Here is a 26554-nt window from a genome sequence, read left to right on the forward strand (position 1 = left end):
TTTTCCCCTTTTTTCTGGCGACAAAACAGGTGTTAAGATGTTAACACACCAAACTGAAACCTTTCACAAAGAATCATGTCTGCATTAACCACAATGCTTGTGGTCAGAATGCAAACAAAAAACATACTCTGATAATTGTCCTTGAAACGGATTGGTCCACACCAGAGACAGCTTTCTTTTGAGCCTCGTCTCAAACGCTGTTAGACAAGAGGACGCCAAAAGGCGTACAGCCCAAAGACAATGCACTCTCAGGGTAATGAGAGCTCGGGGTTTTGTTTCCAATAAAAAAGGGGAAAAACCTATTATCATATTTTGGTACTGGCAAAGAAGTTCCCTTTGATGATCGTGTGATTATTTTAATGCAGGGGGGCAGTATATTCTTGGTTCTTTCGGTAAAGTCATGTGATATATTAATATTATTTTATTATTTCCCTTCTACGTGACTTTACCGAAAGAATCAAGAATGTGAATCCCTGCAGTCACGAAATCTTGAAATAAAAATTTAAGGGAGGCAGTGTTTGACCCCGCCCACATCCGATGCTAGCCCCGCCTACACGAGAAGACGGCGCTCACATTCGCAGTGGTCCCACCCACATCCGGTGCCGCCCCCCCCCCCACACGCGGGCAAGGCCCCCCGCATCCCACCAATAGAAGCACGCGCTCTCGCTGACCCCGCCCACATACGTCAAGGCCCAACCCACTCTCCCCCCTCATCCCACCAATAGGAGCGCGCGCTCTCGCTGACCCCGCCCACATACGTCAAGGCCCAACCCACTCTCCCCCCTCATCCCACCAATAGGAGCGCGCGCTCACGCTGACCCCGCCCACATACGGCAAGGCCCAACCCACTCCCCCCCGCATCCCACCAATAGGAGCGCGCGCTCTCGCTGACCCCGCCCACATACGGCAAGGCCCAACCCACTCCCCCCCGCATCCCACCAATAGGAGCGCGCGCTCTCGCTGACCCCGCCCACATACGGCAAGGCCCAACCCACTCTCCCCCCGCATCCCACCAATAGGAGCGCGCGCTTTCGCTGGGCTCGCCCACATCTGGTGTAAACCACGCCCCCCCTCCCCCATTCGGCAAGACCACGCCCCCACCCCCGGCGCCGCTCTATAAAAGGCAGCGCCCTCATGTGATCCGCCCTCTTTCCCGAAGCTTCGCGGGGCCATCTGTTGCGGGCCGGCTGGTGGGGCTGCACAAACACGTGGCCGCACTGTACCCGCACGTGGCGCAAGGTATTACGATTAGACCGCGCGCAGTGTGTTGCAAGGCGGTTGTGATAATATCGTGAACATGCGGTACTCGGAAACACCGTGTATCGGTGGAGGCTTTGGAAAGGTCGTTGGATACGATGTGATTGAAGGCATTGGGTGCTTAAGTGCGCGTGGTGGTTAGACGCGCGTTGAACCCGGCGACCCGAGTTCGCTTCGCATCCGCGGCTATTACCGTGGTTGACGAGTGCTACGAAACGAGCTTGGGCCCTCCGTCAACGCCGTACTGCGTAGCGTGGCCGAGGTGTGTGGGCGTAGATTCCCCAGGACCCATACGGCGTAGGGGGGGAGAGAGGCCTTCTGCAGTGGATTCACGGAAAGTTGGAACGTCAGTCTCGGTACGGCGGCCGCAACACGAAGGCATGTGTATCCTGGACGGAGTTGTAGGCCTCAAGCGTGATGGATGTAATTAAGCGAGCTGGAGTGGGCGAGATGACTAATTGCAGTCGGTAGCGATTTGCGATGACGCACATGAACCTTTGCCATGTGGCCATGGCATTGGAAATAGCGGCTTTGGCCTAAGCGTCGATATAAAAACCAACATTGGTAAATCGTATAGCTTTGCTCTTAACAGGGCATTTTAACCAAACCAATTGCGCTTAAGTTCAGAGCAAGCCCTTGGACTATTACAAACACCGACCCTGAGCCGTTACCCATCTGTGAAAAAGCGCGCTACAGTTGCCCCACGTGGTCTGTGGCCAACTTCACTTATTCCGCAACACGTGTGGCAAGTGCACTAATCGGGGTTATTGCAATTTAAAGAATTGGCTTTACCCAGCACTAATATCGCATCCTGGGACAGCAGTTTGATCGCGTGGCCGACAACTTGAAACGTGGATGTTTAACCAGTCCTAATGGATTTAATGAACCAGCTTAGTCTAGTGGCCTAAACCAGTCAAATTGACACTGGTTTGTGTTTGATGTAGCAACCCAATACGCCGGGGGCATTCGGTGGCAGCAGTTCCTGTGCCCTCACCAGGCGATTAGGTACCAGGCCTGCACACGGGGCAGTATTAGCGGTCTGCCAGTTTGGAGTGGTTTGCTTGAAATTGTCAAATTTGGTCAAGCCAGTCCAGTGTGGTCACATGCCAAGAGGCCACCGTAAACTTTTTTTTGGTTTACAACACTTGAGAGAAAGATAAGGTGTCCTTGTGGTTTAAAATCAGAGATTACTTCAACCGGTGGTGATGTTGGTGATGTTGATGGTTATTGCATTGGGGATTCGGCGGGTTGCTTCTGCCGGCTCGCCGGATGAGGGCCTGCCGATGCATCCAAGGGTGGTCGTTGTGGTTATTTGACCATACTTCACCCATTGCTGGTCAGTGCGGGTTGGTGAAGAATCTGATTGCACCACATTCCTAATAATAGACTGAACGGAGAAAGGCGTTTCGAAGCATTGGTGTGTGCAGCGAGACACCGCACATACACAAAGCGGATGGGCATTCCCCACCAAGCATTCAGACCGTTGTCTAGAATTCTAGATTTGAAACTTTCGTGACTGCAAGGATTCATATTCTTAGGTTTTTTCGGTAAAGTCACGTAGGTAATTTTTTTTATTTATTTTACTTTTATTAATTTACTTTTTTTGACCTACGTGACTTTACCGAAAAAACGTCTAGAAGTCAACAGCAGTAGAATCCAAATTGCTCCGTGCCAGGTCGGCAGTGAAGGCAATCTGCGGTGTTGTTGATGATGATGGTGCGTGCCGAGGGGATCCGGCGGGTTGCTCCCGCCGGCTCTTCCCGAGTGGCGTTATGGGAGCGCCGAGTCCTCGCGGCTCCGTGGCGTCTGGTCCCGTTCCACGTCGGCACAGAGAAACGTCGCCCCCGCTCCCCCGCTCGCGAGGGAGTGGTGCGGGTGGCTCTCCTGTATATTCCTACAACTCCCCGAGCCCCTGGGCTCTGACAGCGGAGACAAACCATGCAGGAGACAGATTCACGAACCAACCCCCCGGGAGATGCCGCATCCTCTCGTTTGTTTATGGGAAATTTAAATGTTAAGTTTGCGGTGAAATGGGACTGGCTTACAAAGTGTATTGGCAGTACTGAAACGGATCAAACCTGGCTTGGCTCTCTTTTTTTGGCAAATAAGAGGGTGGTTACTTTATGAACCATTGTCCCGGTGGTAACGATTTGCACAATACAAATGTCGAATTGGTCAAAGTCGCAATATATTTTGACATTTATTTTTAATCGAACGTTTAGGCGGGTGAGATTCTTACGATAAATAATTGACACTAAAAATGTATTTTGTATCGATCTAGCTTAAGGTAAAGGAGCAGCCCTGCAATTGCTTGCTCATGGCGCTGCTGGTCGAAAGGCTTCCACTGGAGGGAGCTCTAGTTGTTGACTTGCATTATTAATGCTCTCGAATGGCATTGTAAAGCTACATTTCGTTACTAGGTCACTGCTTATTCACGAACTTCTCTCAAACTTTGAATACAAATGTGTTTGTTAATTTGCTGGTAGATGAGACTGATAGAGAACTAGCACACATATTGCTTGTAAACTTGCGACCTATTGTAATTTGAAAAGGTTTGATTATTATGAACGTTTACACAGACAAAACTGTTGCTACTTTGTGTGAGCTAATGTTTCCTCGTTTCTGGGTCCAGTCCATGGTGCGTCAATTGCCATCTAATCTGAAAGTTTGGATTTTGATGCTTTTTTGGCAGGGATATTGGTGCCATGGAGAACAAGCGTTTTAAAGTTTCCCATCTCTGTGTTGAGCAATTGTTGTGAGCAGTTTCCAAATTGACCAGAAATGGCACTCGGATTTTTATTGTAATGCGACAGAAAAAAACACTTTGGAAATCTCTCTTGCTCTTTCCGAATGTCATCGTTTTTTTCCCCCATGGGTGATACATTCAGGAATGACTGAAAAGGAGTAAAAAACAATTGAGGGATTTGTGTCCAGTCGGTCTGAAAACATGTAAAGCACACGTAATGTCTGTTATCAGTTCATTGTGCTGATGCTGCACGTTTTGACTAATTGGAATGGGAAAACTGGTATAACATGTAATTATACTTGTGTGCAATTGAGCATATACTCGATGTGATGCAGATTTGAGAATGTATAGCTCAACTGGTGATTCTTCTCTTTCCAGATGGCGTGCTCCTTAGGAAGTTTTATCAAGGATTCTTGTGGGTCAGGTCGCCGTGATCAACACCAAATGGCATTCATAGCTGTTTGTGACGACCAAGGGTGAAAAGTACACAAGGTATGATTAAAAAACAGGACCTGGTGGTACATTAATGTCTCGGATTGCTACATTGTGGCAGACACTGGCTGTATGTGTAGTTATATTTAGTGACTGAAACGTAAGTATTGATTTATCGTTTGGTTTTGTGTGGTCGATCAAATACTGGAGTAGAAATTTAGTACAGTAGGCAGAGAATATCATTTGGCATCAGATAGCTTTTGAATGGCCAACTTTAAGTCATTGGTAGATGCTGCAGAAAATGTTTTTTTGTCTGTTAGATCGGTCACCAATTATTGATACCAGATTGTAAATAGACTAAATCTTGCTGTGCAGCAATGTGTCAAGCATGCAGACTGGGTGGGTCTGTAAATGGATTGCGATAGAATCCAAATGGCTCTTGTCTGGTCGGTGGCTCGGTATTAGCGTTGTGCAGCGGTCGCGGTGTTGATGATGGTGCGTGCCGAGGGTATCCGGCGGGTTGCTCCCGCCGGCTCTTCCCGAGTGGCGTTATGGGAGCGCCGAGTCCTCGCGGCTCTGTGGCGTCTGGTCCCGTTCCACGTCGGCACAGAGAAACGTCGCCCCCGCTCCCCCGCTCGCGAGGGAGTGGTGCGGGCGGCCCTCCTGTATATTCCTACAACTCCCCCAGCCCCTGGGCTCTGACAGTGGAGACAAACCATGCAGGAGACATTCTAACCAACCCTGAGATTGAGTACTACAGCAGCGCAGCCTCGAATTCCGTAGGGAAAATGTCAGTGCGGTTCAGTCGGTGGTGAATGAGACACTGCATTATTTTTAAGTATGTTGCAGAGTGGAAATTGTAAACCTGACTTGGAATTCATATGAACAAATTCTGATACTTGGATATCTGACTAGAATGGAATAGTAGTTCAAGATTGCCTCGATGGCGTACTCTTGAGCTCCCTCTCCGTGGTGGCCCTTGTTCCAACAGGAGAGTGAGGAAACGATTACCCATTTGATAGTTATTCGTATGACCGAATTTCTTGACTTTTTGGTCTTGAATTTGCAAATGCAACTGTTTAAATTTTAACTTGGCTTCGTGTGAATTTTTTGTTTTTCTGCATCAGCCCACCTGAGCTGTCTTGACTTGCTGTCCCATGGATCTTCACCCTGGGCATCTGCTGAGAACCATGGCAGGAGACGCATTGACGGGTGAGAATATGTAGCCTGGGTTTTCAATGGCCCTCGAACATGATTACAGCCAGGGGGAAAGGCTTGATCAACGGTCGTTATATAGTGCTTTATGGATGTGGTATTTCGACAGTATTTTTTACCAGGTGGTATTTGGTTGCATTGTGAGCAGTACCAATTCTGAAAGGGCATGATAAAGTTGTGCCGGCATTGCCATTTGTGTAGCAATTGAGAGGCATCTTGGAATTGAATCTGATTATTGGGTTATTATGCAGCCTTTTGTGTAATTGCATTTCTGGATGAAGGCCTCTCCCCATGCCATGTGGGTTGTTGGGGTTATTGGACCATACTTCACCCATGCTGGTCAGTGTAAGTTGGTGAATAATCTGATTACACAAGATGAATATAGACTGAAAGGAGAAGGGAGTTTCAAAGCCTCTGTGCACAGACACTGCGCGCACAATGCGAATGAGGATTCCCACCAAGCATGCAGACCGTGTCTAGAAGTCAACAGCGGTAAAATCCACATTGCTCGTGCCTCGTTGGCAGTTCAGTATTAGCACGGTGCAGCCGTTAGCGGTGTTGTTGATGATGGTGTGTGCCGAGGGGATCCGGCGGGTTGCTCCCACCGGCTCTCCCCGAGTGGCGTTATGGGAGCGCCGAGTCCTCGCGGCTCCGTGGCGTCTGGTCCCGTTCCACGTCGGCACAGAGCAACGTCGCCCCCGCTCCCCCGCTCGCGAGGGAGTGGTGCGGGCGGCCCTCCTGTATATTCCTACAACTCCCCCAGCCCCTGGGCTCTGACGGCGGAGACAAACCATGCAGGAGATATTCTAACCAACCCCGAGATGCAGTACTACAGCAGCGCAGCCTTGCGTTCTGTACGGAAAATGTCAATGCGTTCAGTCGGTGGTGAATGAGACGCTGGATTATTTTAAAGTATGTTGCAGAATAGACTTGGAATTAATGTTAACATTCTGATACTTGTACAGCTCGCCAATATGGAAGAGTAGTCCAAGATCGCCTCTGGTATTTTCTTGAGCTCCCTCTAGCGGGGGATGCCCTTGTTCCAACAGTGGCGTGAGGAATTTACGTTGACATTTCGTTTTTGAATTTGCAAATGCAACTGCTGAATTTAACTTGGTTTTGTGTGTTAATTTTGAGTTTTTGTTTTTCCGCATCAGCACACCCGGCCTCTTGCTGTCCACGGATCGTCACCCTGCGCCATCTGCTCAGAACGCCGACAGGAGGCACTGATGGGTGAGCATACGTAGCCAGGGTTTTTGAGGTTTTTTAAGGGCCCTCAAGCATGGTTACAGCCGGGTGGCAAGGCTTGATCAGGGGTCGTTATAGTGTGTTATGGATGTGGTATTTTGACAGTCGTTTTACCAGGCAGTATTGGTTGCATTGTGAGCAAGTACCTATTCTGTAAAGGCACGGCCACGCTTGAATTTGTCCCTATGCAGGAAATGCAGTCATCTGGTTTGGTGATGCACCGTGACCTATACAAAATCCCTAAGAACTGTAGGCCACAAGGTGGCAACAGAGCTGGCTTTATCTTCTTGGTTCTTTCAGTAAAGTCACGTAGAAGGGAAGTAATAAAATAATAAAAATAAAACATACTAAAATAATTCACACGACACTTCGGCCACAACGCAAGCAGCCGTCCTCAGGTGTTGTGGCCGAAACGTCGTGAGAATTACTTTATTTTGTTTTATATTTATTATTTTATTACTTCCCTTCTACGTGACTTTACCGAAAGAACCAAGAAGATGAATCCCTGCAGTCACGAAAGCTTTAAATCGAAAGAGCTGGCATTGCCGTTCGCGTAGCTGGTGAGTGGCATCTTGGAATTGGTGCTGATTATTGGATTATTTTACAGCCTTTTTTAATTACATTTCTGGATGAAGACCTCCCCATGCCATGCGGGGTAGTCGGGGTTATTTGACCATACTTTACCCATGCTGGTCAGTGCGGGTAATTGAAGAATCTGATTACACAAGATTCTATATATAGATTGAAAGGAAAAGGGAGTTCTGAAGCTTTGGTGTGCAGAGACATCGTACATAAAGCGGATGAGAATTCCCACAAAGCATGCAGACCGGTGTCTTAGCAGTCAACAGCGGTAGAATCCAAATTGCTCCGTGCCAGGTCGGCAGTGAAGGGAATCGGCGTTGGTAGATGCTGCAGAAACATTGTTTTTTGTCTGTTAGATCGGTCACCAATTAATTGATACCAGATTGTAAACAGACTAAATCTTGCTGTGCAACAATGTGTCAAGCATGCAGACTGGGTGGGTCTGTAAATAGATTGCGATAGAATCCAAATTTCGATTTAAAGCTTTCGTGACTGCAGGGATTCATCTTCTTGGTTCTTTCGGTAAAGTCACGTAGAAGACTTTACCGAAAGAACCAAGAAGAAGAATCCAAATAGCTCGTGTCTGGTCGGTGGCTCAGTATTAGCGCGGTGCAGCCGTTAGTGGTGTTGATGATGATGGTGCGTGCCGAGGGTATCCGGCGGGTTGCTCCCGCCGGCTCTTCCCGAGTGGCGTTATGGGAGCGCCGAGTCCTCGCGGCTCTGTGGCGTCTGGTCCCGTTCCACGTCGGCACAGAGAAACGTCGCCCCCGCTCCCCCGCTCGCGAGGGAGTGGTGCGGGCGGCCCTCCTGTATATTCCTACAACTCCCCGAGCCCCTGGGCTCTGACAGTGGAGACAAACCATGCAGGAGACATTCTCTGACCAATCGTGAGATCTGTACAGCAGAGCCTCTCGTTGCGTATAAATGTGAAGAAAAAAATTCCCAAATTACTTGGCTCGCCAAAATGATACCGAAATGTTAACCGTGTTAAATTGCTTGAATAATTATTGTTTTTAGCGTTAAGGGATTATTCTTACCAAAATGAATTTTGTACTTTTGGAATAATGACGACTACAAGTTCAGTGGTGAATGTAGCATTGGCCGTTTGAAACGAATTTTCAACCCGAGGAGAGAAACTTGTGAAAGACGAGACCATGCAATTCATGTTTATTGCAGTTGGTGAACCCTATGTGCCATGATGCTTTTGTGTAGGCGCTCTGCTTGCGAATGGTGTTTTTTCCAATATTCACGAAATGTCTCTTCTGTAGGTGCTGGTGGTGACGTGGTGCTGCATGGATACGAGATGGGAGCACTTGGAATAATACATGATGAATGTGTTGTTACCATGCCTAGCAATGCATCAACAGAGCGCTGTTGTTGATCTTTGTTATACACCCTGGCTTCTCCCCCCTCAACCAGTCTATATACAAGGTCGGATCTCTTGGAATTTCTCATTTACTTGCTATAGCAAGCGTGCTGTGACGATACAATAAACATTTTTTTAAATAAATATTTTATGTTTTGAACATTTAAATGGTACGGCATTGCTTTTTTTTCTGCAAACCTGTGTAAGTTCTGAAAAAAAGTAGCGTGTGAACTGCATTGGGACACTTTTTCAAATACTGTAGTTTGTTTAATTGTACATAACTGCTCACGAACCATTTTGTAACCTATCCATATTGACCAATTATAATGATCAGTGGGGTTGGGTATATTGCAGTGAAGGATAATGTAATTTGGTATTACAAATGCAATTTCAAGAAACAGGACCCTGCGGGGGGTGGGCTGGTAGGAACGAATAACCAAAGAATATAAACATAATGTATTATTACACTTGTTTAGCCAGGAAAGCCCCACTGAGTCTTAAGGTTTTTGTAGGGTCCTGCCAAATGTTTGCAGTAGGGGGCGATGTTACTACACCGAATCTGACGATACGAAGGGAGTGTGAGGCCTAATTCTAGGCTTTAGGCCTAGGTGTAGACTTTAGGCCCCCGTGAGTTAATTTTAAATTTAAATGTTTTTTATTATTTATGTAAAAGCTTTACATTTAAATGTTTCTATTTAAAAGCATCAGGGAATGTAACATTGTTAAACATTAACACACGCGGGGGTACGATACGAAGGGAGAGTTTGAGGCGTAGGTCGAGGCTTTAGGCCTAGCTGTAGGCTTTAGGGTGCTGTGAGTTAAATTTTAATTTAAAAGTTTTAATTAAAAGCTATCTCAGGGAATTATAAGGGAATGTTACACTTGTTTAGCCAGGAAAGACTCATTAATTTAAATGTTTTAATTAAAAGCTATCTGAGGGAATTATAAGGGAATGTTACACTTGTTTAGCCAGGAAAGTGTCACGGAGTCTAAAGGTTTTTGTAGGGTCATGCCAAGTGTTTGCAGTAGGGGGCGATGTTGCTACACGGACGGACGATATAATCTATTGTAGGCTGGTCCACTTCGTTCCTACCAGTATTAAAACATGCCTCAAAGGTGTGTTCCTTGCCAATGGTGATTCCAATCTGGGCATGTGACATTCCACATTCCTTTGATCCCAGGGCCAGCCCTAAACATGATGGATGCAAGCCAGTTTTTTTCCATGTAGTTGAATGTAAAACACTTAACGTCCCTATTTTAAGACTTGTTCAAGCGATGTTTTGTAAGTGGAATATTTCCAGGGTATAAGCAAAAAGGCTGCGATGCTCTCATTGATGGTTGTGTAGAGATGCGTGAGAGCGGTAGTGTAGCGGTTAACGCGCTGTGCAACGAACCTGGCGACCAGAGTTTGATTCCTGCTCACGGTCAACACCAGGTGAGGATTATTTGAACCGGTCCTGGACTCGGGTCTCAAATGAGGGCCTATCGCCCACTTCGTGTGCCGTTTTGGCCTTCATGGATGCTCGCTAACAGCAGTTTAAGGCTATACGCGGGATGTTTGTATAAGATACCTTTGCAACCCTTGGATGTGGCCCGTTGGGAATTTATTTAAAGCTTTCCCAAGCTTCCTTGATTGCATCCTACCAACCCAGTACATTCACCTTTGGGGTTCGCTACCGTAAGGTCCAACGTTCAGCCACGTGCCAACGTTCTCGCTTATGGGAAAGTTACATTGGAGTTGACCCTTTAGGCCTCCGTTCAAACACAATTTGGGTCGTTACATGTCTCAATTCCGACTGCATATCGCGATTCTTGGCTAAAAATAGGTTTGCCGCGCACACGTGACATTTCACGAACTTAACCCGCACAAAGCAAGGGATATCTGTACACAATTGTTTTACTTGTGCTCTTGAGTAACCGAATGTAAATTTGTAAGCCAAACATTCCCCTTTCATTTCATTAACAGTTGTGCACGTGACGCGGACACCAGAGGGCGCTAAAGTTAACGCAATGTAGAATTTCTAAACGGATCGTTTCACCCCTAGATAATAAATACACGTGCAATGAAAGGAGGTAATGCCATTACAGCGCTTTGAGCTTGGTTTATGAAAGTTTTTTTTTATGTCTCCGTGTTCTTTTCCCTTTAAAAGTCGAATTATGTATCTGCATTATCGCTGCTCTGACCATCAGATTGCATCACTGCCCCGCAAAATGAACGGTCCATTCAGTCGCTGATGGCATCGGTAGAAACCTACGCATGCGAGTTTAATCCCCATCAAATGACTATGAGATCGATAGCAACTTTATAATGAAAAAGAGGCGTAATGTGAGAGTACGACGGAGTGGCGAAACATTTGATTAACCGCCGCGCTGTAAACCCAGTCACCCCCGAGTTCGATTCCCGATCACGGCGGCAATTGTTGATATCGGAACAAGAACTTGCGTGGTGAAGTATGGATAACCCTCTCAACCTAATCTATTGACAAAAGTTACTATTTTAGTTTTATGTAATTGCAATTAGGAGTTGGGAATACTCGGTGGTAATCGGTTGACAACTCCAGTGTGTTTCAGTAAGGTAACAATATTAATTGCTTGAGTCAATAACCGTGTGCCAATGCACACTTTACTAAAGTCACATCTTGCATTTCAACTATGCAGATTAAGTTTAATTCCGACCGTATATTTAAAATGTATAAAATTCGCTTACGTGCAATGTATCGTGAGTTTGAACAATCAATATCAATCAGTCGAGGCATCGTTACGTTACGCGTCTGTTAACTTCTCACAAAGTGTGAGCCACTTTATCATCTACCCAACAAGGCTGATGTGCTGACTCGACCCCTGAACCGGTTTTAAATTTCGATTTAAAGCTTTCGTGACTGCAGGGATTCATCTTCTTGGTTCTTTCGGTAAAGTCACGTAGTCGGGAAATAATATAAAAATAAAACATAATAAAATAAAGTAAATATTTTATTTTATTATGTTTTATTTTTATTATTTCCCTTCTACGTGACTTTACTGAAAGAACCAAGAAGAGGCTTTAAATTCACCACTTTGCCGACAACAGGCCCTGTTCCCATAACTGCATCACGTCATTGCGTGGCCCCCTCTGTGACTTCACGAACTAACGATAGAAACCCGATAGAGGTGCAGCCCTGCAAGTCCTTTCTCACGCCACTGCTGGTGGAAAGGCGACTCTAGCCGGGTATTTGGCCTACTCTTCCCCACGCTGACCAGACGTCTTGGAAGGGGATGGAATGATGGCGATGAGTACCGGTATTGCCTTACCATATTTCCCATCACCGAGGGGAGGGGGAACACGTCTGAACAAGACATCACCCCCCCCAGCACCCCCTGGGCTGCGCCTTGGGAACAATGAAGTTGAGCTGCAAAATGATTTAATCAACTGACAGAGCCGAGGCTTGCACGCAAAGATGGGGAGTTTGGGCAAGGCTGAAGGGCGCCGTGGGCAACTTTCAGATGTAATTATGCCTGCTTTTCACTGATCGCGTGGTATTAAGTGACCGTGGCTCGGTCGCGGGGTCCTTGGGTCTGCGGTTACACTTTTGAATGGGGCTGCCTGTAATGACATTGACTAATGGGCACGGCCAGCGGATGGGAAATTGAATTTCAGAGCGCGTTGTTACTCACGGCTCGGTTATTGCTAACCAGCCTGACGGGAAGTCTTCGCGCTCTGGGCGAAAGAGTTTGGCTGTGAGCCTTAAGTTTGCGGTGTTTATGAGAGCGTGATGCAAACGGTGCACACTTGGTCAGGCCTTGAAGACAGCCAGGGGCCCGCAATGTGTCGTGATTGAATGAGCTGTGCTATTTTGCTGCTTTAAAGTGCTCGTGGGGTAATTATCCAGCGCGGAACTTTGGCATGCATGGTAGGATTGCGGCGATCTCAATCCATGCGTGGGGGTTGTGGGCTCTCATCTTCTGTGCCTTACGGGTTTGTTGTTTATGCGGATATTTTAATTACCAGTCCCACAGATTCGGTGGGGTTTATTTAGAGAAACTAATTTTTATTTTATTTTATTATTTCCCTTCTATGTGACTTTACCGAAAGAACGAAGAAGATGAATCTCTGCAGTCACGAAAGCTTTAAATCGAAATAAAAAAATTACGTGGATTTTTTAAAAATCTTCATTAATGCGAAACGTGCGTTTCGAGCACGTGCACATTGAAATGGAAGTGAAATGTTCACATCTTGATGCTAAATCAATCGTAAGTTTGTTTAGGCTACCATAGTCTGATGCCTTGAACCTTCGTCATGAATAATTTAGCCCCGAGAATGATGCTCATCTTGCAGAGTAACATCCGAGGCAGTCATTTGGCCCAGAGACCCAGGGATGCACAGAGAAGCACCAGAGGTCGGTCATGAGCAGTCACAAGGAGGGGGCATCGGGAAACAAAAGTTGCCGTTTTTGTGACGTAGTAAATTCAAAGTGATGTCCTGCACATATTGTGTCTACAGCCCTGATACAGTGGCATACATTCCACATTCACATGGCAGGGGTGAGTCTATCCACAAAGACAGCCACTCGATTTACTCCATAAATGGGGTGCTCGTTTGATCAACCCTAGAGGGATGATGGGTTGACCCCCCCTCCCCGCAACCAGCGATTGAACTTGTAACCTTCGGATTGCGAGTCACTCAATCTATGTCTGAGCCACCTGTCCAGTGTTGTGTTGTTAGAGATTCCGCCTCAAGGCGCAAGTTTTCTCTTTTGCTCTTTGGTTTTCTAAAGTACCTTCGTGACTGCAGGGATTCATATTCTTGGTACTTTCTGTGAAGTCACGTCGAAGGGAAGTAATAAAATAACAAAAAATTAACATAATAAAAATTCTCACGACGTTTCGATTGCAACACAAGCAATCATCATCAGGTGTGAAAACTACAGCATCTCTCACCGCGGCTGTTGTTGTTGTGGGGAAAAGATGACAATCACAGACTTCGGAGACCACGAAATGGGAGGAGTGAATGAAAAGAAGCGAAGAAAACGGACGAGGTCTTTGCCCCCAGCAGTGGGAGGTTACCGGCGGAAAGTTTTACAACAACAAATGACATCACTCTGGTGAAATGTTTCAGTCATGTTTAATTAGATAACTTACTACAAGTAAACAAAGCATTCACGTGAATATGCCATACACCCTTACAAACAATATCAGTAAACATTCGTGAGGATCACGCACTATTATTGTTACAAGTAAAATGTTGTTTATCGTCGGAGTCGTCATCACTGTTGTCATTGTTGTCATCGTCATTGTTGTCATCAACAATGATGTCGTCAACAATGATGATGACAATCATCATTGTTGTCATTGTTGTCGTCATTGTTGTAAAACCGAAAAAAGTTGTAGTCTTTCCCAAAAATGTGCGATAGGGTTCTGTGCCATACATGTTTATGTGATGTTCAAGGTAATGGGCAGATTGGGAATATAAATTAAAAAAATTACTGTTGTGCTGTTAACGTGATGAGTGACACGTGACACTCAAGACTCGCTCGGGATACCGACAGATAGACCGGGACAAATTGTGTACTTCCTGTTTTTTAAATATGCGGTTGCTGAGCAAAGGCCCTAACATTTCTAAAGTGCCCAGCGGCCAGCAACAAGCAGCCCTCATGGTTGCATAATAGATACGAGTTAAATACGTTTCTTTAACTGAACTTGGGGGGGAGGGGAATACCATGGGAGGCAATTTCCGATTCCGAACTTGATCAGCGCGATGATAGCGAAAAGAGAAGTGTCAATGCAGTACAGGACATAGAAACATAGAATTGAGGAGGAAAGTGACCGATGGTGGTGGTTGTGGTGGTGATGATGATGGGATGGACTGTTACACCGCCTCCCTAAGAAAGGCGTTATACACATATCCCGTAGTGACACAAAGATCCCCCGTGTAGCCTTTAACAGAATGTTGGGGAAAACGCTGTTAGCGAGGGAGCAACCTATGAAGGCCGGCGCGGCACACGGGGGGATGGGTGGCCAGCACCACGCCCGGCCACCTTTGTCTCCCTCTGTGACGATGTTTGCAAACGGCACCAGGTACTCTTCATTTGAGGCTGAGTCGACCTATTTATACTGTACACACACACACATCTGCACTGTCACAAAATACTGCACTCCCACTTTTGTCATCTTCGTTTAAAAAAAAAACCTTTACAGCTCGTGACCGTTTGCGTCTCTTTTGATTTAAAATGAACACAAATCATCGAGAGGGCTCACACGAGAAGCACGTGGCATTCCGCTGTGCGTCGAAATCTGCCCGTTGAGGATGGTTCTTAACGCTTGCAATAGAAGCAGAGACTCGTGCAAACGGCACGCTGTTGCGTTTATCTTAATAGCACGGACAAACATCGTTCAGGCGAGACGGTAAAACGGCTGTGAAAATCACGGTGGAGGGATGTTAACTACCTCGCCTGGTATACAGGATGGTCGTGGGTTCGACCCCGACCCTGACACCTGCACGTTTGGAGTTTGCATGTTCGCTCCGTGGTCGTGTGGATTTTTTTCCGGGTCCTCTGGGGTTTCCCTCCACATTTAAAATCAACATCACGTGTTTAGAGTATGTGGCTGCTAGACATTTCCACGCGAGAAGCCATTTCTCGTCGAGCTATCATTTGTGGCCAGGACGCTCCTGAAAAAGAACGATATAGCTCAGTGGGCCTTACCTGTTAAAATAAAAATAGTTTGAAGTTGTACAAGGGGATATAATCGTGACATCTTATCAAATGTCTGGAGGTAAGGTGGGATGGGCAAATTGTCTCTTTGCCTGATAATTGCCCCTTTGGCATGTACGGTAAGTCTGTTTTTATCTTCCGCCCCCGACCTCAACTGCAGTTCTCAGAAACGATGACGCGAGACCTGTAATTGACTGCCACTTAGAAAACACGATTGTAATAACGAGGTGGGGTTTAGTTCGGGTATTCTTACAGTCTGACGCGCACATATACTGCCCGTTTATACACCGTGCAGTCGGAGGACCGTGATGGTATGTGTTATACAGAGAAACTCCTTTTGTCCACGTCCCGATTTTCCACGCACCAAAAATATATTCTCACAAAACTCTCGTTAACTGGTTCAAGCCTTCGCACAAATAACAGCGGTGAACCGGAAGAATCGGGAACATTTTTCCCATGATCCGAACCTCTGCACAGATGTGAGCAGTGACCCACAAGTGTCAGCAAATGCCATCCTGATAATTGGTTTTTTACCCTTTTATCTGGCAACAAAACTGACACCTTTTTTTACAAAGAGTCATGTTTACATAGACCACAATACCTGCAGTCATAATGCAAACAAAAAACATAACTCTGATAATGTATGCACTGTCCTTGAAGTTGATTGGTCCACACCCGAGACAGCTTTCCTTAGAGCCTAGTCTCACATGGGTTGGACCAGATGACGCCAAAAGGTGCCAGATAGAAGGGTAAAAAAACAATTATCATATTTTTTACTGGCAAAAGAGGTTCGAATGGTGTAAATGCCATCCTATTACATTTCCAGCTCTTGGCTCAAATGTTTGGATGGGGTGGTTGCTGGCACCACAGTGGGTGCAGGGGGGGGGGGGGGCTCGGGGGGTGAGGATCGTGTCTAACTATGGCAGTGCAATGTAGGAGTGATTGCCCATTATTGTGCCACTAACCTGACTACCCGACTTTCACACGTGGTCACGGCTAACATCAGTGGCGAGTGATATCTAAATTGGTCCTGGTCCCACCCCTTTCAGCAACACACACTGACCAGCGTTGACCAAGTATCGTCAAGGAACCTCTCACGATCGACACGGTATGAAAAGGCCCTACGTCCAGCAGCGGATTGATAAAGTGCTGTAAATCATTATTTAGGATCACATTTATCATATATACGGGGTGGTAGAAAACATGTTGTGCTAGACAAGTGGAGATGTGTGTCAGAGGGACGCAACCGGAAAACTGTAAAATATAATATATATTTTAAATTGTTATATAGCCTCATGCAAATTGCATCCCAAGACTCTGAACGTCGCGAACCGCATTGTGGCATCGGGAACGGAGGGGGGGGGGGCGGTGAGGAGAGCACCGCGGGGACACGACGGGGACACGACGTGAACCCGGATCTCGGGGGGTAGCGGGTGAACACCGCATGGACTGGGGGCACGGCGACGGTGACCGCGAGACATCCCGACATCGCAGGCAGAGAGAGAGAGAGAGGGGGGGAGAGAATCCAGGGGGTGGCCACAAAGGTGTCCACAGGGCCAAAAGCCGGGAGGATGCCCCATCTCCTCCACAGAATCTGAATATTTAATCATCCTGGGAAAAATCCGAAGAGCTATGAAGCTTTTTTTGTACACAGATGTCCAACCCAAATATCCCCTCCTCGGAGGCAACAACGAGACCATAAATTCGCGTGTGTACCCAGGAGTGAGATTTTAAAAGACAGACTCCTGAATAAAAATGATGACATAAACGAGGCTAACGAGAGCAGGTTGGAGTTCATTTGAAAAGCTGAACTTGGGAATGAAAAGTAAACAAAACCGATGTAGCTAAAGAAGAAAGGGTTTCATCAACTCGTACAAATCGCTATCACGTACGATAAATATTTTTTACAAAAAACCGAAGAGTGCACAAAGAAGCATTGGGAGGATACGTGCTTGGAATTACATCGAGAAAGAGAGAGAGAGAGAGAAAGATGCTTGGATTAGAGAACATACGCTGGCTAATGAAGTAATTGCAAGCTGTTGAAAACAGCAAGTGGGTTAGGGCCGCACATGTCGCTGTAAGGGATGATGGCCGATGGTCAGTTATTGTCATGGGATCGGAGCCAAAAAATAGGGACGTGTCTATTGAAAATGCCTCTCAAGTAGATTGAGCAACGCAGTTAGTGTATGGGGAATCGTTACACTCTAGGATCGTGAGACGTAGCGGCGATTTTGGGGAGGCTTTCATCCAGCAGCGGATTGATCATGGCCGACGATGATGATGGCTGCTGTACTCGGACGTTAGTTGCTGTCGTGTCTCCCCCGTCTGGAATCATCGTCAGTCGGTGGAGGTGGCGCGTGAAGACCCCCCATCGCTCCGGGACGAGAGGTCCACGGGACTTCTCCCTCTCCGCCGCTTCGCCGAGTGGTGCAGCTCCTCCTGCAGGCTGTGCAGCTCCTTCCGTATCCTCTCCAGCTTCTCCCACAGGTGGCACGTGGCGGCGTGACCCTGGGGAGGGCCGCCGGTGTTCGCTAGGGCGGCCGCGACGCCGCCCGCCGTCCCGTGCTGGGCGAGCGCCGCCCTCCCCGAGGGCCCCGTCGTCTTCGTCGTCCTCCTGCAGCCGGAGAGACCGAGTGACGGGAGAAGGCCCCGGCTGGCGCTGTAGTCAAGGGGGCGGCTGTCGTCCTGTCGAGGCACGTACAGGCATCCTGCTGCTGCTGCTTCTGCTGCTGCTGCTGCTTCTGCTGCTGCGGCTGCAGGAGGAGGAGTGCTGAGGAGGCCGGCGGAGGTCACCGTTGGGCTAGGGCATGTGTCTGGCTCGCTTCGTGGTGACTCCTGCTGAAGGCTCGTCCTGGACGCAGGGCACAGTCATACCGAGGGTTAGCACCGTTAATGTTTCATGAGTTCCTGGACACGGTGTGGTACCGAACGTAGCCAACCGGGCTAATTCGAGGTGCGGGGGAAGGACAACAAACTAAACACAAAAGCAGTTCGAAAGAAATTAGTTTTCAATTAAACGTGCGTTGTGTAATAAAATGTAATAATTTTGTATTTTAATATTTTCATGGCTTGTTTATGACAAGCCATTTTTAAGCTAAATCATTAAATTAAAATGCCTCCATCAAACAATGAGCAATACGCTTCTCAATTGATGGCAACTGACCAATAATGGATATTTCACATTCTCATGGCAAAGCAAAGTCTAATAATAGAACAACAACTCTTAATTTCCTTCAAAGTTGCTCTGGTACAGTATGTGAGGCACACCAAGCGCAACAACAAAACATTTACACATTTAAGCAAGACTGGCTTAAAAATTACCTGCAAACGTTACCCACTGGCAGCAGCTTCGACGCCGAGGGCCCAAAATTCACGAGCCCTGAATATTTCCGATGATCCTGGCCCATCGAAGAATCCGGCACCACGTTGGCCGGCACCGGGCCCTCTCCCCTCACCGTCCACCCGGGGGACGAAGCATTCCCACACGGCCGTCCTGCCCGCTTGCTCGCCGCGCCTCCGGACCGCGCCTTCGCCACCGGCGAGTTGTGACCATCGATTCCGTTCCCGGTCCGCTCGGAGGCTCGCAGCTGCGAACCGAAATTTGCCCTCTCATCTCCGCCCGCGTCGTCGGGAGACGTGGCCGTTCGCGGGTTTTTGTTCGCGCGCGGCTCCCGCTCCGGTGTCCGAGCCGCGGCCGGCGGCTCCTTCGCGAGCCCGTCCGGTTTCCCCGGAACCGTCCCCTCCGATCCAGGGTGCGCTGGCGCCGGTGTGTCAAGGTGGCCTGGCAGCACCGTCTGGAAGCGTCCGATGGACGAGACCTGGGGCAGCTGTGGCTCCATCGTCCCGGCCGCATGAGGCATCAGCGTCACGTAGTTGAGGTTGCCCGTCACGGGAGGGCCCGCGATGAGTGTGCTCAGGCATTGGTACGGGCCTGGGTTGAACACGTACTGAGGGCTCATGGAGTCATGCAGGAACCCGCCTCCCAGGTTGGCGAGCAGTGCCGGCGGGTAGCACAGGAACGAGTGCCTGTGGGCGATGGTGGACGGGGCGTGCAGCAGGGGCTTGGCTTGCTGCGCGGTCACCATCCACGCCGGAGAAGAGAAGTCGGCGTCCGCAGCTCTTACTGCGCTGAAGCTGCTCTGTAAGTGGTCCACTGTGAACGAGCTGGGCTTGGTTGAAGTCGACTCCGAAAGCTTTGACGATAAAATGTGTCCTGCGTCTCTGTCAGGGTCCACCAATAACTGGGTTTTATGCTGTTGGCTCCACTTCATGTCGAGTGACTTTTGGAAGCCTTTGCATCCCTGCTCTGAGGAAAAGGGACAATTCGGCTCCCTAAGCCATCTCAGGTTTCCCCCCACATCTGAATCTAGCCCATTCTGGTCTGACGAGCCAACGGAGTTTTTCTCCCACAGGGAGCACTTGATCTCCGAGTAGCTTTCGACGCTCGGGTGTAAGCCGGCAGGGCCCGATCCCGCCCTGTCGCACTCCTCGACCGCGCTGGGTCTCCTCTGACCGACGACGGTGACGCTGGCGACCTTTGCCCTCTTACCGGGCCACTCGCCCTCCGCCAGAGAGATGGAGTACTTGCAGAGGCTGTACTTCATGTGGTTGTACAGGTGGGATTTCTCCAGGCACGTGAATGGGCACTGGAAGCACTTGTAGTTGAAGGGCTTGCCGCACGGCCGCGGGATGTAGTGGGGCTTCTTGGGCTTGCGTTCTTTGCCGTGGAAGGCGGTGCGTGACTTGCCCGGGGGCTCGCCGTCCCGTCTCTCCTGGGCGGCACAGTGTGAAAATTTCATGGCGTCTTGTTGCTGGAGCAGCGACGGCCGGTTGACTGCAGCTCTGTCCGTGACGGTTGGCGATCTGGGTCTTCCACGATGGATCGCTCCTCGTGGGATATTCTAGGTAAACTATAGATAGAAAGAACAAAAAAGCATTCTCAATGCATTGTCATTTATATAGAATTGCATTTTGTAAAGTAAAAAAAAGAGAATTGGTGTGATTCGATCCTCGCTTAACTGGCTCACTGACGCTCTTGGCAGATTGCTCGGACAGGTCATAGGTCATGAGTTCAAATCCCGGTCGGAGGTCAACTCTACCGATCAATCCTCTGCACCAATAAGCAAAAAAAATCCAAAGTGTTTCCCCCTGCCACACGTGTGTTGAGCAGTGGTTCTTCACATTCGTGGCCTTAAGTCAATTTGGGGAAAGTCAATCAGGAGTGGTCATCTTATAGCGAAACCGGTCCGAGCCGTTATTGTTACAAATACAGCCCTGCTAGTAGGGGCTTCTCCACGCTCTGGGGGGGGAGGGGGGGGGGGTGGGGGTTATTTGACTCTACTTCACCACACTGGTCATCGCATGTTTGCAAATGATGAAAACATATATCCAGGAATTGGTTCAGATATCAAATCGGAAAAACGTAATTAAGCCATGAGAAAAATAAAATGTCAGTCGACAGGTAGGTTCATAGCGCACTGCACAAACCGCTCCACCACGTCTGCCGCCCGTTGACAATGCTGCCGCGCGAGAAAAATGTGCCGCTTGGCGCATTCCCATTGCGCCGTTGGGGCGCAGGTACAGGGGCCCTGCGGCTGCATTCTCACGTGAATGATATTCCCGGCGCATACAAAATCCACCGCCGCGTTGTTTGTGGTTCAAGCAGAGAGGGGCCAGGCACAGAGCCTGGCGATTGCAGGGATTACGCGAGCAAGAGATTGTGGTGCGAGCAGCTTCATACACTGACATCGTTCGACTGCTGCAGCGATGGCCAATCCATTCACAATTGGTTTTTAAGACAAAATTATTGAGATGCATGCACAATTGTAATTGAATACTGCATGGCATGTGATCATTTAAATGCGAGGCAGTGAGATGGTTGTTCCAGACATTTGTTGCAACGAATTTTTCACCGATGGCTGGCAGTGGCCATTGGCAGTGGTGCACGACCACAAATAACAAAAGACTCGACACATTTGTCAATCACACTGTGGCCTTACAATGAAAAGTAGATAATAAGCAACATTTCGGGGCACGATGTCCTTCTTTGTAGCTCAAAAATAGGTGGCAGCAACCCAAGCGTATGTGTGTGTGTGTGGACCATCTCTTCTCTGGTATGGGCTAGAGAAGAGATGGGCTGATGTGGTATAGGAGGATATGGAGCTGAGTGGACTTGCTAATGACTGGGACCAGCGGTGTCAAGATCAGGCGGAGGCTCGTGAAGGATGCTACTGGCCACTTGCAGGCAGTCTCCTTCCAAAAACAGCGGAGGGCAGAGGAGCGACGCTCACAACAACGAGCGGAGTGCCAGGCGGATAAAACGCAGCAAGTTGGCACAGTGGGGGGCACAGGTGGTGCATCTGTCAGTCATCTCAGTCAACCATGGCACCTGGGTCTGTCACGTGTCCTCCGGCCAGCTATCCTTCGACACTTCACATGGCCTCAAAGTGCACCGAGCTTTGGCACAAGCGCCATAGTAACATCACCGCCACAACGTTGCAAATAGCAGGTGTTGTTGTTGCGGATTCGCGGAGGGTTCAAGAGCTCTAGAGAGACACGGCGGGCAGCATTGGTCACCGACACGGCACGATTCGTTTTTATGAAAGCCACGATGCTGTGACTGCTGACAGAGGAACGACCACCGGGTTTTGTCGCCATGTGAAAGTAAAAAAATAAAACAATTCGAAACACAACTATATGTTTGTCAAAGTTTCAAAATCTTCATACTGTACAGCTCTTTGTAAATCCACTGCTGGACGAGGATCCGTCTACACTATGTCTGTCATGTGGGCTGTTTGACCATACTTTGCCTCGCTGGTCAGTACAGGTTGGTGAAGGTGGTGGTGGGCCCCCCTTCAACTGGTTCAGATATAATTCGCCACTGATGCGAGCCGTTGCCGGGACTTGAACTTGAAACTCAGGTCACCGGGTTCATAGTGCATGGTGCAAACTACGACACAAATGCGCCTTTTAAAACGTATTTTTCAAACACGTTTTGTTTTTCTTGCAACACATTTTCTGGTCTCGAAATGTCTCACAGACTCCTCTGATTGTGTAAGTTGAGACTGGAGTAATCTCATCGAACACACGAACCTGCATCCAGAACCGGCCTTAGACCTTTGGGGGCCCTAAGCAAAATTTGGTTGGAGGCCCCTTTGATGTATGATTTTTTTCACCCACTAGCTAGCAGTGACTCTAGGGGGCCCTCTGCTGGCCACGGGGCCCTTTGCAATTGCAAGGGTCGCTTAGTGGCTGGGCCGGCTCTGCCTGCTTCATCCATCTGTGATGCTGCACATGCTCAGGTGCGACGTGCGCGCACCCACACAACACGCGCACACAAAGAAAATGATTGCAGACAAAACCAGTTCATCGGCTAGGGGCATTGCCTGCATTCGTCACCTCTCTTACGGCCGACAGCACAAGGAGTACATCACTGGGTGTCCGCCAGCTTCGTACACAACCCGGTGTATGTTTACAACAACAAAAAGGCGATCATACAAACATCGTCGACCATTATCAATGCAGTTTAACAACGTAGGCTTTCGCGACCAATATTATTCATAATCAATGTTTGTGGGTTAGATCGCGAAAGTATAAATGTATCGTAACCTTTTTCGATTTAAAGCTTTCGTGACTGCAGGGATTCATCTTCTTGGTTCTTTCGGTAAAGTCACGTAGAAGGGAAGTAATAAAATAATAAAAATAAAACATAATAAAATAATTCTCACGACGTTTCGGCCACAACGCAAGTAGCCGTCTACGTGACTTTACCGCAAGAACCAAGAAGATGTGTCGTAACCCTCCACCATCCGACACAGCCAATTAGTAATTCACCGCTAGATTAAAATCATCACCCAAGCTGGCGACATATCTCATGCTCCTGCGATGCAAAAAAACTAATAAAATCCATCCGGCACCTGCGCACGTGCCGAACGCGTCGCTCCATCTCCGCAGTGATGGCGCTGCTATGAGGAGCGTTCGCTCTTGGCCGTCCGTCCGTCGTCATTGTCACCGGACGCGTCGTGCCAAAGTCCGGGAGCTTGCTCCGTGTTCTCGAACGCACGTGGGGTGAGGGGTCCTATGTCTGTCTCGCAATTCGCCCTGCACTCTTGCCTGAAGCACGCTTAGTCCACGGGCCAAAAGCGGACATTGGTACCGCTTAAATGTGGACTTTATGGATGTTTTTTTTCATTGTATGTTGGTTTTCTCCGGGTATGTACGTATATATGTATGTTGAACTTATGTTACACGGTAGGTAGCCAACCGTGCTAATGGGGAGGTGGGGGCGGGGAAGGACAACCAATGAAACACTGCATGGCTAATACGACTGAATTCGTGTGTAATGCCGCTCATGTCAAGCGGTTATTCGACGCACAAAGAAAACTGGAACCCTCTAAACCAGTGGTTCTTAACCTTTACTGTACCCTTGCACCCCTTTGGTTCTCAAAGGGGTGCAGGGGTACACAGTCAATAAATACACAGGGGTTTGATGAAACAAAGTAGTTGTACTTACGTGCCCGTGTTTCATTTGTGTTTCGACGATTTACCTTCTAAAAAAGAAAAATCTGGCCACATCTTGCACCCCCAGAAAGGGCATCTCACACCCCCAGGGGCTGCGTGCACCCCAGGTTAAGAAGAACCACCGCTCAAAAGTGATGCCACCTCGGGTGGTGCCGACAAGTGAAATATATCTTCTTTGCTCATGGACTATAAAGTTTCTGGTGTCGCAAACAGGCCCAGTTCACACTTGCGCACGTTTATACGACGCAGAGTGCTTAATTCGTAATCGAGATGCCTGAAATGTTGAACCCAGTTCGGGGTATGATTCCGACCGTGTTCCCTCTGAGGTCGACAACATGACTACTACTTTTGTGGGAAATCAACGGTGCTTGTACTGTGGATAGACTGGCCCCCGTCGCGGCAATGTGGAATTTCCACCACTGGCTCAGGACCACCATGGAGACACGTTGATCTTTCCACTTGTTGTCTGAAGCTGTTGCAGACCTAACCAGACAACGCGAGTGAGACTGTCACACGGAGAGCAAAAGTGTTTTTAAAATTCAAAAACGTACACTACTACAACTGACGCTTGTCCCCCCCCCCCCCAAAAAAAAAAAACTGGTCTCATGGCCACTTCCAAGGCTTAATTTCAACCGGGTCTCTCTCTCTCTCTTCCGCACCTAGCACACCACGTCCAATTTGTCTCTCGTGATGACTGTGGCTACTAGCCACGTGTCTACACTTCAGTCTTCGAGCAACGCAGGACATATTCTCCGAGAAACGAAGCCCCCTCTGTGCGTAGATTTGTTAACACATCAACTACTGGACATCTGTGAAAAAGAGCTTCATGGCTCATCGGATTCCTCCAGTATGAATACAGATTCTCATTCTCATTCTGAAACTGTGCAGCCCTGATCGGAACACATCATGTTCCCGGAGAATGGCACCACACTCCATTGCCTTGGCTGCGTCCCATGAGCCTCCCTTTTGCATTCGAGCGAGCTCCTGCCAGAGCCCACATCCCCCCCCACTGCTTTCTCATCTAGCCTACACGCTGCGCAAATCAGCATCTCTTTCATTTCACTGCCAAGGATTTAATTAAATTGGAACCATCCAAATACAATGGTATGCATTTGATGAAAGACTCCATGTGCCTTCTTAGTCATAGGGATTATTTGACCATTCTTCACCATGCTGGTTAGTGAACGGGGGGGGGGGGGGGGAGAGCAGAACTCTTTTAGATATCACTCAACAGTTAATTTGCTGTAGATGGGAATTGAATTCGTGTCGCCGAGTTCATAGCGCAGTGGGAAAACCACTGCACCACCGCTTGCACTCTCATAACACAAACACTGTTTTGTAAGAAAAGAAAAAAATTCTAAACATGTTTTTTTTTCTCTCCAAATGACGAGACTACCGAGGAGGCGCATAAACGGTGCACGAACAGGTTTCCGCGTTCAGGGAGCGTTCACTTCGTTGACGCGAGTTGAATTTCTTCATATGAATTCAGTCAACTTAACTCGAGTAATTTCATCGCTCGAACTTATCTTCTCGTCGATGACAGCCGGCTGATTGGCGCGCGCGGTGCCTGTGGTCACGTGCAACCTCTCCACCACGTGGTCACCGGTTGATTCCCGGACGACAGGTTGAGAACTGCTGCTGCTGCTGCTGTGTGTGTATGTGTTCGTATGACGATTATCTGAACCGGTTCTGGGCCTCCCCGAGTTCGACTCAGCCTCAAACGAGTAGCTGGCGCGGTGTGGAAACATCGCCACTGGGGAGACAAAGGCGGTGAGGCGTGGTACTGGCCACCCAGCCCCTCGTGTGCCGTGCCGGCCTTCATAGGCGCTCGCGAACAGCACTTGCCCCAAAAGTCTGTTAAGGCTACACGGGGGGATCTTTGTATTTGTGTATCGATTCGAGGCGTTGTGTGATATCGTGGCTCATGCGGGATTTTTTTTATTTTAAACGTCTCAATATTTATCTCCCAATTACTCTCAATAAATCCACACACACAAGACAACGCATAAAAGGACAGATTTATCTCCAAAGGTTTAGTGGATGGAAAGTTTCCCATAAGCCGTTTCCAACTTGCCCCGTAAACACTGGTTTGTGTTTAGGGGCCATCCATTTAGAACGTACGCATGGAGGGGGGAGGGGTTAACCTAAATGCGTAGGCTTGCGTATGGGGGGTCTACTGACAATGTAGGGGGGAGAAGCTTCGATAATAATTTGTCTACATTAGCCTTCAAATTAGTTAGATAGTCCGGCGGTGGACTATCTGTTTGCTTAAACACGTCAATATTATTAATCCTTGATCGTTTCTGCGTGGATTAAACATCGGCCGTTCTATAGGATTCGGGGGGGGGGGGGGGGGTAAAAAGTCCGCGTGCGTACAGGGAGGGGGGGAGGGGTCAAGTTTTGACAGATCTTTGCGTACCTACTCAATGGATGGACCCTAACCGCACCAGAGCACGTGCCGATCTCCCCTTACCCACCGCTGGGCAATTTAAGAATATCAAA

The 26554-nt window shown here is 48.3% G+C and overlaps 1 long non-coding RNA gene and 4 other non-coding genes across 5 annotated transcripts; all 5 read left to right on the forward strand.

Annotated features, from left to right (window-relative positions):
• The first annotated feature begins 1141 nt into the window (after nt 1–1141).
• On the forward strand, nt 1142–9008 carry LOC144718747 (uncharacterized). The gene is made up of 5 exons (XR_013585473.1): nt 1142–1239; nt 4382–4495; nt 5563–5647; nt 6808–6883; nt 8749–9008. It is a non-coding gene; the product is annotated as an uncharacterized LOC144718747 (long non-coding RNA).
• Nucleotides 2978–3210, forward strand: LOC144719224 (small nucleolar RNA SNORA73 family). The gene has a single exon (XR_013585573.1). It is a non-coding gene; the product is annotated as a small nucleolar RNA SNORA73 family (small nucleolar RNA).
• Nucleotides 4935–5167, forward strand: LOC144719223 (small nucleolar RNA SNORA73 family). The gene has a single exon (XR_013585572.1). It is a non-coding gene; the product is annotated as a small nucleolar RNA SNORA73 family (small nucleolar RNA).
• Nucleotides 6225–6457, forward strand: LOC144719225 (small nucleolar RNA SNORA73 family). Its single transcript, XR_013585574.1, has one exon. It is a non-coding gene; the product is annotated as a small nucleolar RNA SNORA73 family (small nucleolar RNA).
• On the forward strand, nt 8124–8356 carry LOC144719222 (small nucleolar RNA SNORA73 family). Its single transcript, XR_013585571.1, has one exon. It is a non-coding gene; the product is annotated as a small nucleolar RNA SNORA73 family (small nucleolar RNA).
• Nucleotides 9009–26554: the final 17546 nt, after the last annotated feature.

This window comes from Lampetra planeri, chromosome 5 (genome assembly GCF_965212315.1).
Source record: "Lampetra planeri chromosome 5, kcLamPlan1.2.h2, whole genome shotgun sequence".
Taxonomy (NCBI): Eukaryota; Metazoa; Chordata; class Hyperoartia; order Petromyzontiformes; family Petromyzontidae; genus Lampetra; species Lampetra planeri.